The sequence below is a fragment of the Moschus berezovskii genome, chromosome 13 (assembly GCF_049115385.1).
Source record: "Moschus berezovskii isolate FMDL1 chromosome 13, NW_MosBer_1.0, whole genome shotgun sequence".
Lineage (NCBI taxonomy): Eukaryota > Metazoa > Chordata > Mammalia > Artiodactyla > Moschidae > Moschus > Moschus berezovskii.
The window spans coordinates 14,411,429-14,427,858 of NC_142472.1; the positions used below are offsets into that span (position 1 = coordinate 14,411,429).

General features: G+C 43.1%; 1 protein-coding gene across 1 annotated transcript in view; it reads right to left on the reverse strand.

Moving 5' to 3' along the window:
* CLDN10 (claudin 10) overlaps window positions 1-16,430 on the reverse strand; it is a 96,571-nt gene that overhangs the window by 73,682 nt on the left and 6,459 nt on the right. The gene's annotated exons all lie outside the window — the stretch shown is intronic.

Genomic DNA, 16,430 nt, shown 5'->3' on the forward strand with positions numbered 1-16,430 from the left:
GTGAGGGCAAGTTGGTTTCTGGTTCTGTCCCTGCTACTAACTAGCTGTGTGATGTCAGAGAGGTTAATAGACTTTGTTGGGCTTAGATTCTGCCTCTGTAAACTGAGATGGTTAAACCGGGTGACCTGTAAGTTTCAGTAACAAGCCAGCCCTCTGTGGCTCTAGGACTTTGTACTTGCCTCCAGAAGACCAAAGCCTCATGAGTGAAATGAACTCTCAACCAGCTGGGAAATTGATAATTAGCAAGGTTCTACCTCCTACTAAATATAGCTGGTTAACTGAAAGCAATTATTGCAAATATAACTATGTGTATATCCTTTCCTGAATTAGCAGAAACTTGAGTTAATAAATAGTTGATTACAGCACTGGGATCATAATGGCTCCAGGTTGTGTCATTTCTGCCTCCAAAGTTTGCTAAAATTCTCTTCAGCTGAACCTGAACCTTTTAAATGCTTCTATTTTTAAACTACACTAATTGGACTATGGACGTCCCAGGTCGCACAGTGGTAAAAAATCTGCCTGCCAATGCAGAAGACACAGGTTTGATCCCTGGGTCAGGAAGATCCCCTGGAGAAGGGAATGGCAAGCCACTCCAATGTTCTTGCCTGGAAAATTCCATGGACAGAGGAGCCTGGTGGGCCTACAGTCCAAGGGGGTCACAAAGAGTCGGTCATGACCGAGTACAAAGCCAAGCCAATCCGATCATTTAGTTCTAGCTGGGTACATATCAAGAAAGAAAAGATATATTTATTCCTAAGTATTTTATTCTTTTTGTCCCAGTGGTGAATGGAATTGTTTCCTAAATTTCTCTTTCTGTTTTCTCATTGTTCGTGTATAGGAAGGCAAGGGATTTCTGTGTGTTAATTTTATATCCTGCAACTTTACTATATTTGTTGGTTAGCTATATGTAAGACGGCAAAAGAGACACAGATGTGAAGAATAGACTTTTGGACTCTGTGGGAGAAGGCGAGGGTGGGATGATCTGAGAGAATAGCACTGAAACATGTATATTATCATATGTGAAACAGATCGCCAGTCCAGGTTCAGTGCATGAGACAGGGTGCTCAGGGCTGGTGTCTGGGATGACCCTGAGGGATGGGATGGGGAGGGAGGTGGGAGAGAGGGTCAGGATGGGGAACACATGTACACCCATGGCTGATTTATGTCAATGTATGGCAAAAACCACCACAATATTGTGAAGTAATTAGCTTCCAATTAAAATTAATTAATTAAAAAGAAAAAGAAAAGATAAAAGGAAACAATCCCCAAACTGCAAAGAAATTTCAAATGGTTTTCAGGATTTACTTTTTAGTGTGATTTCCCCCCACTGATATTATGACTTCTGATACAGTTATTAAATAATAATATATTTTGCCACAAAATAAAATATATATATTTCATTAGGAACCAAGATTTTCAGTGCAAGAAAAAAGAGATATACAGATCAAATCAAAGAGGTTAAATAAAAACCCTATAGCTTAAGTTTGATTTAGAAATATTAGTAAGAATACATATATGTTTTCTGTTTTTTTAAAAAATATTCTTTCTAGCTCTGCCTGTTACAAAGGCCTAGATACCTTGACTAACGCATAGCACTGAACACTTTTAGCATCTAGATTGTGCTACTAAATAACATTTTCCACTAAAAGGAACAGAGCTTCTTGGAGAAATGACTGATCCAGGTCAAGGATGAGCCTGGAATACCTTGTCATACCAACAAGCCACGAAACTATCAAAGACCACAAGATCGTGCCCCAGAGACTTAGGGTCCAAACTGAAGAAACAGAGACCTCTGTAGGCCAGAGATTATACAGTTTTGACACGAAAAGGAATAGGATCTGCAAAGGACTGATGCACAATGAATATGTTAAAAATCTATGAGTTCATGTAATTACCTCCCTCCCCCACCCACACACATCTTTAAAGGAAGCTAAGAATTCAACTCTCTATTCTAAAAACTGGGAAATAAAGAGAAAGGAAAAATAATTGCTCAACCTTTTTCCTGCAGAATTATACTGAAGTTGTTATTGAAGGGTAACCAAATAGTGTACGAACTAAATTTCTTTTAGAGGACTTTGACCTAATAAATGAAGAGGGATAATAGAATTGGAATAATGCTATTTTATGACCTCTATTGAACTAATGAATGAAGGCAAATGTTTTTCAATGACTTAAAAGATTAGGCGAAACACGGATAGGAAATTTTACAACAAATGGAACAGGCTATGATACCAGAACCCACCAATGATTCTTAACGTGGCTTCATGAACCTCTTGATAAGATGCAGTGGGAGTTCACAACACTGCCTATGAAGCCTTCTTCACAAACAAAGCAAGACCAAACAAATGAACACAATGAAGTTAACCTAGATCTTACGACCATTTTATAGGAAATACATCCTCACAGGAATACAATTAAAAAAAAAACAAGTATGGGACATTCTACAAATAAATCACATAAAAAAAGAGGGTCCAGAACCTACAGATGAAAAGAGATTTAAGAGACACACCAACCAAATGCAATATAGCGCATATAGGGGTCTTGTATGGAGACTGATTTACACAAACCAACTGTAAAAACGATAAAATTATGAGCAGTGAGGGCTATTTAAAGCATTGCTTGGAGATCTGATGGTGTTATGGAAATATTGTAAATTGGGAGAGGTGGCATGATGTTTACGTGACTATGCTTTTTTTTTAAGATTTTTTGATGTGGACCATTAAAAAAATAATAATATTATTTATTTATTTATTTATATTAATAAGACCCAGGCTGTGCTGAGTCTCTGTCGCGGTGCAGACTTTTCTCTAGTTGCAGTGAGCAGGGGCTGCTCTCTAGTGGTGCAAGGTCTTCTCAATGTGGTGGCTTTTCTTGCTGCAGAGCGTGGACTCTAGGGTGCACGGGCTTCCGTAGTTGCGGCTCCCCGGCTCTAGACACAGGCTCAATGGCTGTGGCATGTGGCACATGGCCTTAGTTGCTCCGCGGCATGTGGCATCTTCCTGGATCAGGGATCAAACCCATGTCTCCTGCAGTGGCAGGTGGATTCTTTACCACTGAGTCACCAAGGAAGCTCTGTGACTATGCTTTTCAATGCCCACATTTTTTTCAGATATAGACTGAATTGTTTGTGAGTAAAATAATTTTAATATCTGACGCTTCAAAATAATTCAGGAAGGGTGGGAGTAAGGGAGAGGAGCAGAGTGGAGATAGAAGAAACAAAAGTTGCGTGTGTTGATGATCGTTGGAGAACAGAAAATGAGAACGTGGGAACTGATTGTATTATTTTCTCTGTTTTTGTAGTTTATTTCCATAACAAAACTTTTTACAAGTGAATGCTATTTTTTTCAAACGTGTCTCCATTTTTAAGGTACCATTCAAAACCAATTCCTTTTTCGCTATTGCAAACACACTTTCATCTGCCTCCTAAACTATATGTTTTTAACTCTCTTTATCTTGTAAAGAGAATGCTTGTTTAAGTTGTATTTACTTGTAGTGATTTTAAAAATTTTATTGAAATGCACATTCTAGGAAGTAACAAAATGCAGGTACCCTCTATTTTGACAAACAAAGCCCTCCATAATCAACTCCATTCTATATGGCAGACAAACTCTTCCCAAGTATAGAAGAGATGAAAAAGTTTAAAATCCATTTTATGAGACCAACATTACCCTGATACCAAAACCAGACAAAGACATCACACAAATAACAAAAACTACAACCCTCAGAATGGGAGAAAATATTTGTAAATGAAGCAAACAACAAGGGATTAATCTCCAAAATATACAAAAAGCTCATGCAACTCAATATCAAGAAGCAAACAACTTAATTAAAAAATGGGCTGAAGATCTAAATAGACATTCCTGTAAAGAAGATATACAGATGGCTAAAAAGCACGTGAAAAGATGCTCAACATCACTAATTATTAGAGGAATGCAAATGAAACTACAATGGGGTATCACCTCAGATTGGTTTGAATGGCCATCATCAGGAAATCCACAAACAATAAATGTTGGTGAGGGTGTGGAGAAACGGGAACCCTCCAACATTGTCGGTAGGTTATAAACTGGTGTAGGAAGTTCCCGTAAGAGACTAAAAATAGAGCTACCGTTTGATGCAACAATCTCGCTCCTGGGCACAGATCCGGAGAAAACCATGGTTTGAAAGGATACATGTATTCCAGTGTTCACTGTAGCAGTATTTACAATAGCCAAAAACATGAAACAACCTAAATGTCCATCAGCAGAGGAATGAGTAAAGAAGATGTGGTCCATGTATACCATGGAATATTACTCAACCATCAAAGGAAAGAAATTGGGTCATTTGTAGAGATGTAGGTGGACCTAGAGACTGTCATACAGAGTGAAGTAAGTCAGAAAGAGAAAACAAATATTGTATATTAATGCATATGCGTGGAATCTAGAAAATTTGTACAGATGATCTTACTTGCAAAGCAAAAAGAGAGACACAGGCATGAGGAAAAACAAATATATGGATACCAAGGGGGAAAGGGAGAGGGTGGAAGGAGTTGGGAGACTGGGATCAACACATATACACTGTTGACACTGTGTGAAATAGGTAACTGTGAGAGCATACTGTGCAGCACCGGGACCTCTACTTAATGCACTGTGGTGACCTTAGTGGGAAGAAAGACCAAAGGGAGAGGATATACGTATATGTGTGGCTGATCCATTTTGCCGCACAGTAGAAACTAACTTTGCAGGAGGAGAAGGGGACGACAGAGGACGAGATGCTTGGATGGCATCCCCGACTCAATGGACATGGGTTTGAGCAAGCTCCGAAAATTGGTGATGGACAAAGACGCCTGGCGTGCTGCAGTCCATGGGGTCGCAGAGTCGGACACGCCTGAGGGACTGAACTGAGTGACTGAGAAACGAACACGACACTGCAAAGCAACAATACTCCAATAAAAATTAATTAAAAAAACATTTATGTGAAAAAATAGAAAAGTGAAATCATGACTTTCATGCAAACCATAAATGGTCATTATTCGTCCATGAGATTCTAAATGAGCTCTTATTAATTCATGATGGAATCAGTAAGATAATACAGTTAGTTTTTACAGTCCGTCCCTGGCAAATTCCTCGCTATCGCCGTGAGCAGGATCGTTTGCACTGCTGTGAGCAGCAATCATTTGTATCCCCATTCATTTTCTACAAGTTAACTGCTGCCTTAACAGAGCTGTAAAATAACCTAGCTGAAAGACAAAGGTGCTCACCTCGACAGGATAAAACAACCCTGCAAACGATCATAATCCAGCATTTCACTGAAGTGATATTCTGTAGCCTCTCTCGGCCTTTCAGCATCTTTCACAGCTTCTCCCTTCAGTGAGGATCATTTCATTAACATCTCCCCATTCCCTCTTCGTCCCCATCTCTTGCTTCCTTCCCCCAGATCACAAGGAATCCTAGGCTTGGGCAAATGTTCCCTGTGTGTATTATGGACTGTGGGAAAATGCTTGTAAATCTTTTAGAAAAATGTGAAGGAAAAAAAGGCTGACCTAACGAAAGCGTTAGGTCCTACATGGAAATTGCTTTATAAAGAGTAGGTTCTGTTGTTCTGTGTCTCACAGAGGAACAGAGAATTCAAGCATTTGCACTGTAGGAGGAACAGTTAGCTTTGATTTAAACTGCGGCAGAATTCTAGAGAGTTAATCCTATGATGAGAAAAGCCAAGTAATTTAGAGGTGGGAGTGAATGGTTATCAATGGGGATGAATGGGGCAGGAAAAAAGTAAAGTGGTTTTTTACATAAATAATGGTCTTGAGAAGTGTCCTTTCCTGTGGAAACTGGTGTCATTTCCAGGGATGAGGATGTGACTAGGAGTCAGATCTGCCAGGTTTAAGGTACAGACCTCCTCAAGTAGTGGGCAAAAGCATAAGTGACAATGACAGAGGTGGACAGGAGATGGGACAGTGAAAGGCGACCTGAGGACAGAGGAGCAGCTGTGGGACCGTGACCGCACGAGGAAGGCTGGAAGAGGAAGTGGTTTGTGGGGAACGTGGTGAGTTCCGTTCAGGATCTACCTATGACCTGGTAAATTCATATCTTACATTTATGTGTATCAGCTCCATCTTTCTCTTGTTCCCGCTTTGCTTCAGTCTTCCCTTCAAGTTTAAACCTCTCTTGAAGAATAGAAATAGCTTGGTTTTCTTTGATCTGACCTCACGACCAAGCAAAATGCCTTACACATAGAAGATATTGAATGGATAGGTGAATGGATGGATGGATGGATGGATAGATGGGTGGATGGATAGACGGGTGGATGGATGGATGAGTGGATGAATATTCACATATTCCTGAGCAGAGGTTTCCCTTTGCTCCTTGGAGTTTCTTAGAGAAAAACGGGTCAGGAGGAGAGCAGAGGTTGGAAAAAGGCTTGCGATCTTTCTAGACAGATGTAAAAGATCAGAAAGAAGAGTTGGCAGAACCTAAAAATAAGTTGTGTTTCGAGAAGTAAAGAAAGTAAAGACAGCTAGATTGTCTACTTGGCGTGAAAATAACATGCATTTTATGCTTATAGAATGTGAAATTAAAATTTAACCTTAAATGGCACAGAAATCTATTGCTCCTAATGTCATGTTAAGTAAACGCCATCTTTTTATATTTTTTCACTTGTCTCTAACTGCTTGGCCTGGTGCAGTCATTTTTATTGCTCTAGATGGCACCTGTTTTCTTGTCAAAGCAGAGTCTTTCTGCTAAGTCATTCTGAAGTCCAACTTAACTTGCAAAATGTGTTGTTCTGTAATTAAATTAAAATCGCAGGATGTTTTGGATTAGAGGAATCTTCTTTCAACCAGACCCGAGGTTAGTGAGAGAGTGTGACCTATCTGGGATAGAATTCCCTCATCCAAAACAAACAGAACATTTCACTGGATTAATTTTCAACTCACTGGGAGATTCTGGGTCCAATTTGCTGAAGATTACATGTACTTTATGATAAAGAGTATTGTGCATCTAGGGACTTCCCTCATGGTCAGTGGTTAAGACTCTGCACTTCCACTGCAGGAGACCCGGGTTGATCGCTGGTCAGGGAACTAAGATCCCATGTCTTGTATGATGCAGCCAAAAAGTAAAATAAGTAAATAAATATTTTAAAAATTGTAAAAAAAACCCCACTACTGTGCATCTTATTTCTATTCATAAAATGTGTCCTTATATCAATGCATGCCCCGTTGCTCATTTGTGTCCGACTCTTTGTGAACCCATGGACTGTGGCCTGTCATGCTCCTCTATCCATGGGATTTTCCAGGCAAGAATACTGGAGTGGGTTGCCATTTCCTCCTCTAGGGGATCTTCCCGACCCAGGGATCAAACCTGCATCTTCTGTGTCTCCTGCGTTGGCAGGCTCTTTACTGCTGAGCCACCTGGGAAGCTCTGCATCAGTAAAATCTGTCATAAACATACATATGTATTTACATGTGCATATGTATATATATATATCTTTATTTATACTTTATCAGTACTTTTTGGGGGCACTGGTTGTTAACATTTACCAACATACCATTGTCCAAAACCAAAAACATGGTGGATAGTAATAATTGTCATAAGAGAGTTGCAGAGGCTGTGGAATCCCTGGGAGATGGGACGCTGTCATGGGATTCATGGAGGTGATGACGACCAGTGGAGGCTAGAGGCGGAAGAACTTGGGGGACCCATTTTTTGGGAGGCCCTTGGCTTTGCTTGTCCCGCTGGTCCCTCGGGGAAGAAGGGACCAGTCACAAGGGGGCTGCTGCCTGCCTGAGGTTGTCAGTGTGCTGTGCTTTCTGGAACCGAGGATGAGATTCAGCCTCTGAGAACCACACACGGTATGCTCAGGAACTATCAAGGCCTCTACAAACAGGAATGTTCATCTCCTTCTGTGGCTCCAGGGACTGGTCAGCACAGAACAACCTGGAGAGAGAATGGCCTAGTTCCGCTGGCAGAAAAAGTCCCCCTGCCAGGGATTTCTGTAAAGGGGCATTTTTTCCTTCAACTGGACTTAAAGGCTTGGAATTCAAACTTTATTGTGACATGGGGGAATGAATTAGGCCCCCAAATGTCCTTTTGCATTACATGTAACTATGACATGTCCTATGGAGTTTGTCCTCAATATCTATTCATATTGACAAATTTTCATGGGAGTCAAGCTTTATGAAGTGCACTAGGGCCCTGACATCATCCCCAGACCCTCTCCCATCCTTCCCTCCTCACACACACCACCCACTCTGCTTTCATCTGCCCTGAACCGCGAAGATGAGGCCAGAGTGCAGAAAGGACAGCACTTCCCTTCCCACCTGCCATCAACCCCGTAAACGGGTGGGGAGGGAGGGCGAGGAGCCTGAGCAGCGGCGTGGTCTCAGCATCAGCCTCCTTTAAATCGTTGGAGAGGAGGACCAGATCTTGGTCCAATGTGGCACCAACACTAAAACCTGTCCTGCCTTGGCCATCCCGGCTGTGGTGTATCTGTGGGAAACCCCTGCCCATAGGTGAGCTGAAAGTGTCACTGTCTTGGGGCCCTGGGACAAGCCTCTCTGCAGTTGACATAGGGAGGGAGGGGGAAGAAGCCAGGCGGACGCAGAGGCCAGCAGTGGTGGAATATGACCTTGACGAGAAAAGCAGGTGCTGGATTTCTAGGTGGGAGGAGCTTGTGTGCAGTGATGTCATTGGGAAACATATGCCTAGGGGTCTTTTTCTAGAAGCCTTGTTGCATTGAAAGCAAACTTTTTACTCTGCTTTGTGTTCATGTAGAGGAAAGGCTGATGGAGTCTGAGGTGGAGCAGTGGTGGTGGTAGTGGGACTTGAGCCCTGCTGAGGAGAATCTGTGTTCTTCCCTGAGACAAGAGCAAGTAGGAGATGAGATCATTGTAGGCATTACCAGGGAGCCTACCTGCCTGGTAGGTAGGGCAGCAATCCCTGGAAAAGTCTGGAGTTTCTGCCTGGATGCCATTTGAACTGGGGTCAGAAATGTTAAGATTTAGCATTTGTTCCCATAGGCTGGTGTAGTATAGAATATAACTTTTACACATAAGGAAAAAAGTATAAGATAAAGATTAAAAAGTAAAAAAAATTGCATGCTGATTAAGGGAAGAATCAAGATTTGTAAATAAGAAGAAAAGACGCCTCAATTAAGTTATTAAAGATAGCTATAAATGTTTTTAAAGAAGCTAAGAAAAAAAGCACAGTTCAGTTGTGGGGGTGGTGTATGGCCAGGTAACAGAGTAATGAAGAGAAAATCCTGACAAGAAAAAAATTTAGGAAGGAAATAGCTTACTGATTTCCTCTCCTCATCTCAACCATTTGAGTTAAAGTAAGACCTGTGAAAGAACCACTGTTTCCAGAGAAGTCGTCCTCAAACACGTTTTGTAACGCAGATAACCCAAGCGGTAGCAGGCTATCTTGAGGAGGTGACGGCTTGTAATTTGGTCTGGTTGCCGTTAACGGCATTTATGTTTACCCTGCACTTTTTATCCAGTTGCTTGTAACCTGCAGAAAGTAGCCCTCACAGAAAGGGCCCCGCAGTCCAGCCCCTCTTCAGAATCCAGCATATGAAGGGCTAGGGAGCTCCATTTTCTGCTGACGGTGGTCATGCACGGCTGGATGATTTGTGGTCAAGACCAACAGCCACATCCATATCTCAGAGTCACTAATTACCCAGAGAAGGACCCAGCCCACAACCACTCAGAGGACAGAAAGTTCTCGGAGAAAGTATGCTAGAATAATCAGAGCTGTTTTTTTTTTTTTTTTTTAATAAAATCACTTTCTGATTTCTCAGCTACGCCTTTCAAATATAAGCTGTTTTCTATGGCCCTAAGGAAACATTGTGAATGGTGCCTGAGATTTTTCATAATGTTAATATCTGGATGAAAGGACCAGGTATGATCTTAGAATGAAGGCAATAACCAGGGAGAAGGGCAAAGATCAAGGAAATGCCCCAAATTTCAATAGGGTACATTTTAGAAATGGCTACTGGTGTGCTTGATAGCAAACCCCAGATCGATTCTAGAATAGATAACTAAAGAGGTGATTTTAGAGCTCTTAGTAAGGCAAGAAGCTCTCAGAATTAAACTGGAAGAAGCTCTGTTTTGCAAGCGTGAACTGGCAGCTCCAGATGGCAAGTCAAAGAGCAGAAGGTGTCTTTCTCAATCTAGTGCAGCAGGCCGAGTCGGGAGGCTGAACTCAGGTGAGCTACAGACAAGGCAGACCTTCCTGCAGGGGCCACGGGAGGGCGGCAGGCAGATTCTGCAGGGTTTGACAGTTGACAAGGTGGGGGCTCAGAGGACCCTGGTGGGCCATAGTCCATGGGGTCGCAAGAGTCGGATACAACTTAGTGACTAAACCACCACCACTATGGTGTGTGGTCAGCAGTTTGGGAAAAACAAGGAGGAGAAAGTAGGCTGCATCCTCTTGGATTTGGAAATCCAGGGGTGAGTGTGGAAGACGTCTTTACCTCCAGAGGAGGAGCTCCACAGAGGCCACAGTGGGTGTGCAGAAGGCTTTTATATGACATGAAACAGTGAAAGTCGCTCAGTCATGTCCAGCTCTTTGAGACCCCCATGGACTATACAATCCGTGGAATTCTCCAGGCCAGAATACTAGAGTGGGTTCAGTTCAGTTCAGTTCAGTCACTCAGTCGTGTCCGACTCTAGAGTGGGTAGCTGATCCCATCTCCAAGGGATCTTCCCAACCCAGATCTCCTGCACTGCAGGCAGATTCTCTACCAGCTGAGCCACCAGGGAAGCCCAATATTAAACATCAGTTCAGTTCAATTCAGTTAGTCGCTCAGTCATGTCCGACTCTTTGTGACCCCATGAACCGCAGCACGCCAGGCCTCCCTGTCCATCACCAACTCCTGGAGCTCACCCAAACTCATGTCCATTGAGTCGGTGATGCCATCCAGCCATCTCATCCTCTGTCGTTCCCTTCTCCTCCTGCCCTCAATCTTTCCCAGCATCAGTGTCTTTTCAAATGAGTCAGCTCTTTGCATCAGGTGGCCAAAGTACTAAAATTTCAGCTTCAACATCAGTCCTTCCAATGAACACCCAACATAGAGATGACCAAATCAGGATTCAAAATAGTCTTGAAGGCAAGATTTGCTGGTTGTAGAAAACAACCACCACAATAATAGTGAGCTCATTTGTTAACTCATTTAATTTTTTTCATAAGGGAGATATTATTATCATCCTCATTTTATAGGGAAAGAAACTGAAACACAATAGGTTAAGTAACTAGACCAAGGTCACACAGCTGATAATGGTAAACCTAGGGTTTGAATTGGAAGTCAGGTTTTAGGTTCTGCCCCACGGAAAGAAGAAGGAAGGAAACAGATGGTCATGGAGTATCTTCCAGGCACCAAATTCCCTCAAGGGAATACTTAGGAAGCTGGAAGACCCAGAAGGAGGTCAAATGATTTAAAGCAGGACCTGGTAGAAGACGATGGTGATGTAATGGAAGGTTATTTCTAAGCTCTGCACAGGCATTGAAAGGCATTTGAGGATGAGGCAGGAATATGGCTTTTCTATGCTGACCTCAGATCTACATGAATTATTCGTTACTATGGCCTGGATGAACAGTGATCAGTTGTTTCTGTTCATTGGGTCCACATTTCTGTCTGTGAAAATCTTGGTCTCTAAATCTGTCTTTTGACTCTGATGACTGTGGTGTGGGATATGGGTGAGATGTTTACATGGTGAGTTGCGTGTGTGTGTGTGTGTGTGATGTGTAGAGGTGTTTGCATGGTGAGAGTTTGTATGGACATGTAGTTAGCTGTAGAACCAGCTCTGTCTGTGGGCATGCCTGTGCCCACATAGTGTGAGCACTCTGGTGTGAGTCTGTCTTATGATTCTAGAGCAACTGGAGCACAAGCTGGATGACTCACCACCCTGGGCAATGACAGTCTCCCCACCCCTAGCACTCCCAGGAGAGATTAATGAAGGAGCAGAAAACAGAAGCCCTGCAAAACAGAGGGTAGTTACTTCTCCCTAAGAACCTTCAGGCGCCCCTACAGGACAGCATTGGAACAGAAGTTCCCTGGGGAGGGCGCTATGGTCTCCTTCCCAGTACTGACTTGAAACTGGAATAAAGGGAGTTAGGATAGTTCAGTTCAGTTCAGTCACTCAGTCGTGTCCGACTCTTTGTGACCCCATGGACTGCAGCATGCCAGATTTCCCCGTCCATCACCAACTCACGAAGCTTACTCAAACTCATGTCCATTGAGTTGGTGATGCCATCCAACTACCTCATCCTCTGTCTTTCCTTTCTCCTCCCACCTTCAATCTTTTCCAGCATCAGGGTTTTCCAATGAGTCGTTCTTCACATCATGTGGCCAAAGTATTGGAGTTTCATCTTCAGCATCAGTCCTTCCAATGAATATTCAGGACTGATTTCCTTGATGGACTGGTTGGATTTCCCTGTAGTCCAAGGGACTCTCAAGAGTCTTTTCCAATATCACAGTTCAAAAGCATCCATTCTTCAGTGCTCAGCTTTCCTTATAGTCCAACACTCACATCCATACATGACTACTGGAAAAACTATAACTCTGACTAGACAGACCTTTGTTGGTAAAGCAATGTCTCTACTTTCTAATATACTATCTAGGTTGGTCATAGCTTTTCTTCCAAGAAGCATCTTTTAATTTCATTGCTGCAGTCACCATCTGCAGTGATTTTGGAGCCCCTCAAAATAAAGTCTGTCACTGTTTCCATTGTTTCCCCATCTATTTGCCATGAAGTGATGGGACCAGATGCCATGAGTTAGGATAACGTGGGTATTTCCCCAGATGACATAAATCAATTCTAGATAATGCTCTAAATAGCATCTGTTGGCTCCTCTTTGTGGCTCCATCTCCTACCAAGACTACCACCCACTGCATTCCCTTTGTTACCTGGACCGTGGAAGTGATTCCTGCTTCACTCCTTCCCACCCACATTCTCACAGCTTGGAGAATATTCCTTCCCAAGGTAGCGGGTAGGAGAGGAGCTTTTCTGGTAAGAAAATAGAACCCAGGGCAGGAGAACCCTCTGGGCAAACCAGTAGGCAGTCCAGTCAGCTGGGAGAAGCTCAGAGTTGAGAGCAGGCATTGGATCAGGACTGAGTGGCCTGGCGGGTTGCAATTCATGGGTAGGACAGTCATGAGACAGATGTCCTGTCTGGAGCCCAGACATCAGCCGGCAGAGCAAACTGCGAGGTCTGAGGTCCAGGTTTCAACAGGAGACTGGTTTTATTGTTTTGTTCCAGAAAGTGGGAGGCTGATCATAATGGGAAGAACACAGAGTTGGGGTGCAGGACTGAGGAAGGGCCCCAACGCCCACGGTAGAGACTCAGCTTCCCTGGGGACGTCTGTGAGTCCTACAGAGCAGGTGAAAATCCCCAGACGTGACTGGCTGGAGGTTTGCTGGTAAATGAATGAGAGCATCTGCTGTGGTCAGACAGGGAGAAAATAGCCTTCATTTTCCTGCCCATGTCACCAAGAGTCACATTTTGTGTTCTGCAGAAAATGTGCCTCCCAATAAGGTGACTGCTTTGGTTGTTATATTCATGGACTATGTTTGGTTCATATAAAGCAAAAATACTGATTCAAAGACATCCAGTTAAAGGCAAGACTTGTGCTCTTATATCCACCCCTCCCCACAGCCACCAGGGCTTACTCTATGCCTGGATTTAGCAGGAGTCCTTCCTTCCTCTGCAAGGGTTAGGGGGCATGCCACGAGGGCTTTCTTGGGACCTTTGAAGTTATCAGTTCAAGATAGAGAATTGCATGATTATTATATTAATTCTAACATTGATATAAATATAATAACATTACTATAACATTTACTACCTTAATTCATCTTCCCTTCTGGACTGTGAACAATCTTCAGGGCAGACAGGTCTTTTTATTACTTTGTTCCAAAGTAACTAGCATGGAGCTCATGAATTGTCCAAACATAAGTCAATATGCAAATCAGAAATACTGATGTTTAAATATTCTCTTTCTACTTACATGTCACAGAATCTCAGATCTCAAACTGGTATTGACTTGAGGGATTACCTAGTCTGTCTTTCTGGGCTTCCTAAGCGGCTCAGTGGTAAAGAATCCACCTGGCAATGCAGGAGATCCAGGTTCAATCCCTGGGTTGGGAAGATCCCCTGGAGGAGGAGATGGCAACCTACTCCAGTATTCTTGCCTGAAGAGTCCCATGGACAGAGGAGTCTTGCGGGCTACAGACCGTAGGGTTGAAAGAGCTGCGCGTGACTGAGTGACTGAGTATGCACACAGTCTGCATTTCCAGCCAGTGCAGGACTTATTTCTACCACCTTTTAACAGAGGACAGTAGCAGCCTCCTCTGGATACCTATAGCCAGTTCTTTGTGGGACAGCCTGTTCCTTCGCTGGGCAACTCAGAAATTTCCCCATAGCTCCTGTGAATCTGATTCCCTAGTATCTTCCCATCGGTCCTACTCATCCTGTTCTGTTCTGTTCTGTCGCTCAGTCGTGTCCGACTCTTTGCAACCCCGTGGACTGTAGCCTACCAGGCCTACTCATCCTCCCATCCCTCAATCCCTCCTACACCCAGCATGTTTTTTTCCCTCCTTTTTCCAGGTGAAACAATTGCTCATGTGAATTTATTTCAAGACCTTCCATCCTCCTAGTTACCCTCCTCTCAAATCAATGAATGTGGTTTGTATTTGTGTTCCCTAAAGTATGGTGCCCAAGCTAGCCCTATGCAATTTGACTACAGAATATGGGGAGCATATGGGGAGAATATGTCTTCTAACTTAAACATTTTTATGCTATTAATGGCACTTCAGATTGCATTAATCCTTATGGCTGCCACCTTTTCCTGTTGTTCTTTATTAGACATCTGAAAAGCACAGTTTTTTTTTAAATTCAGTTCAGTCAAACTATTATCTTTCATTCTACCCAATTGATGTTTAAAGCCAGACATTAAATTGAGGATCTGATTGCTTGAGATCTTGGTATGTATTGGAAAAATAATGTTCTGGGAGAAGGGATGGAGCTTGCGTTGGGACCTGCTCTGCAGCCAGCTTCCTCTTCCACGGCCCACAAGTCTCTGGGCAGGAACCTCAGAGCATCCATGGCCCTTCATCCCTCGTGAGTCACCAAGTTACGTGGTCTCATCTAAGCGCCCTCTTTGGCAGTCCCCACTGCTGCTCCCTTGATTCAGGTTCTCGAATGAAATACTGCAGGATCTTTCTGAAGTGCACGTCCCATCAGAGATTCTCTGCTCAGAATGTTTCAGTGGCTTTCCAGCTCCTCTAAGACAAAGTCTAAATCCCCTACTGGAGCTTAAAGGTCTCTTTGCAAGTTGCCTCTCTCTGCACCTGCGCCCCGTCTGAACCTCCTCCTGCACGTCCACGTGTCAGCCTTTCCGATATGCTTGATGGTCCCTGATGCACTTGAGGTTTTTGCTTGTAGATGCTTCAGGCCCTGCTCTGAATTCTCTGCACAAATCATTTCACTTCCTCCTCACCACGGCCGTCTAAAGTAGATAATATTACTAAGGATTGCAAAGAGTCAGACACGACTGAGCGACTGAACTGAACTGAACTGAATAATAATATTAATTATATTTAATTAATTAAATAGTAGTAATAATATTACTTCCATTTTATAGACAGGGGAGCTCACATTTTAAGCATTTTTGCCTGGAGTCACACAGTTAATAAATTGTAGAGCTGGATAAGTCCCCTGACCTGAAATGCCCTTCCTTCCTTTCTCTGGGCCAATTTCTACCCATCTTTCAAGTCAGTTCAAGCATTAGCTTTTCTGGGAAGTCTGCCTATGTCCTAAACTTAACTCCAGACAGCACTTACTGTCCTGGGCTAGTTGCTTGCTAAATGATCACCTCCTCTAAGCAGTATATCCACAGAGGATAGGCCTGCATCCTGTCCTCACTTCATCCCCATATACTGCCCTGCAAATTTAATGAATGGAAAGGAACTCATTAGTGAATAAGCAAATTAACTACTTAGAGGATTCCTTTTGTAGTTGTAATAGGATACCATAGCCATTTGCCAAACTGTTAATTTTGGTCATCAGTTTTTTCTTGTAACGTGTACAAAAATTTGGTCCAAGTTTAATTGTAGACCAGCTGTCTCCTGAAAATCTGCTCACCTGGCTTTATTCAAGAGCATTACTGCTTTCTGAAGTGCTCTGCAAGTGTCTAAAAATGCATGACAGCGGAGGGTTTTAAAGCCACCAATCCCAGCATGCTCTTTGCTCAGGTGCCCTTTGAGTTCATCCGCTTGAGGATGCGGATTAGTCTGTGGGTGAGTCAGGGAATCGGAGCAGAAGAGACTCACTGGCGCCAGCTGGCCACACTTGGGGTCAGATGGGCAATGAACGAGAGAGGAGCACTGGACCTGGCAAGAAATACACCTGAACCTTCTCTACACAGAATATTCACCACAAGAAAAAAAGACTGACAATCAG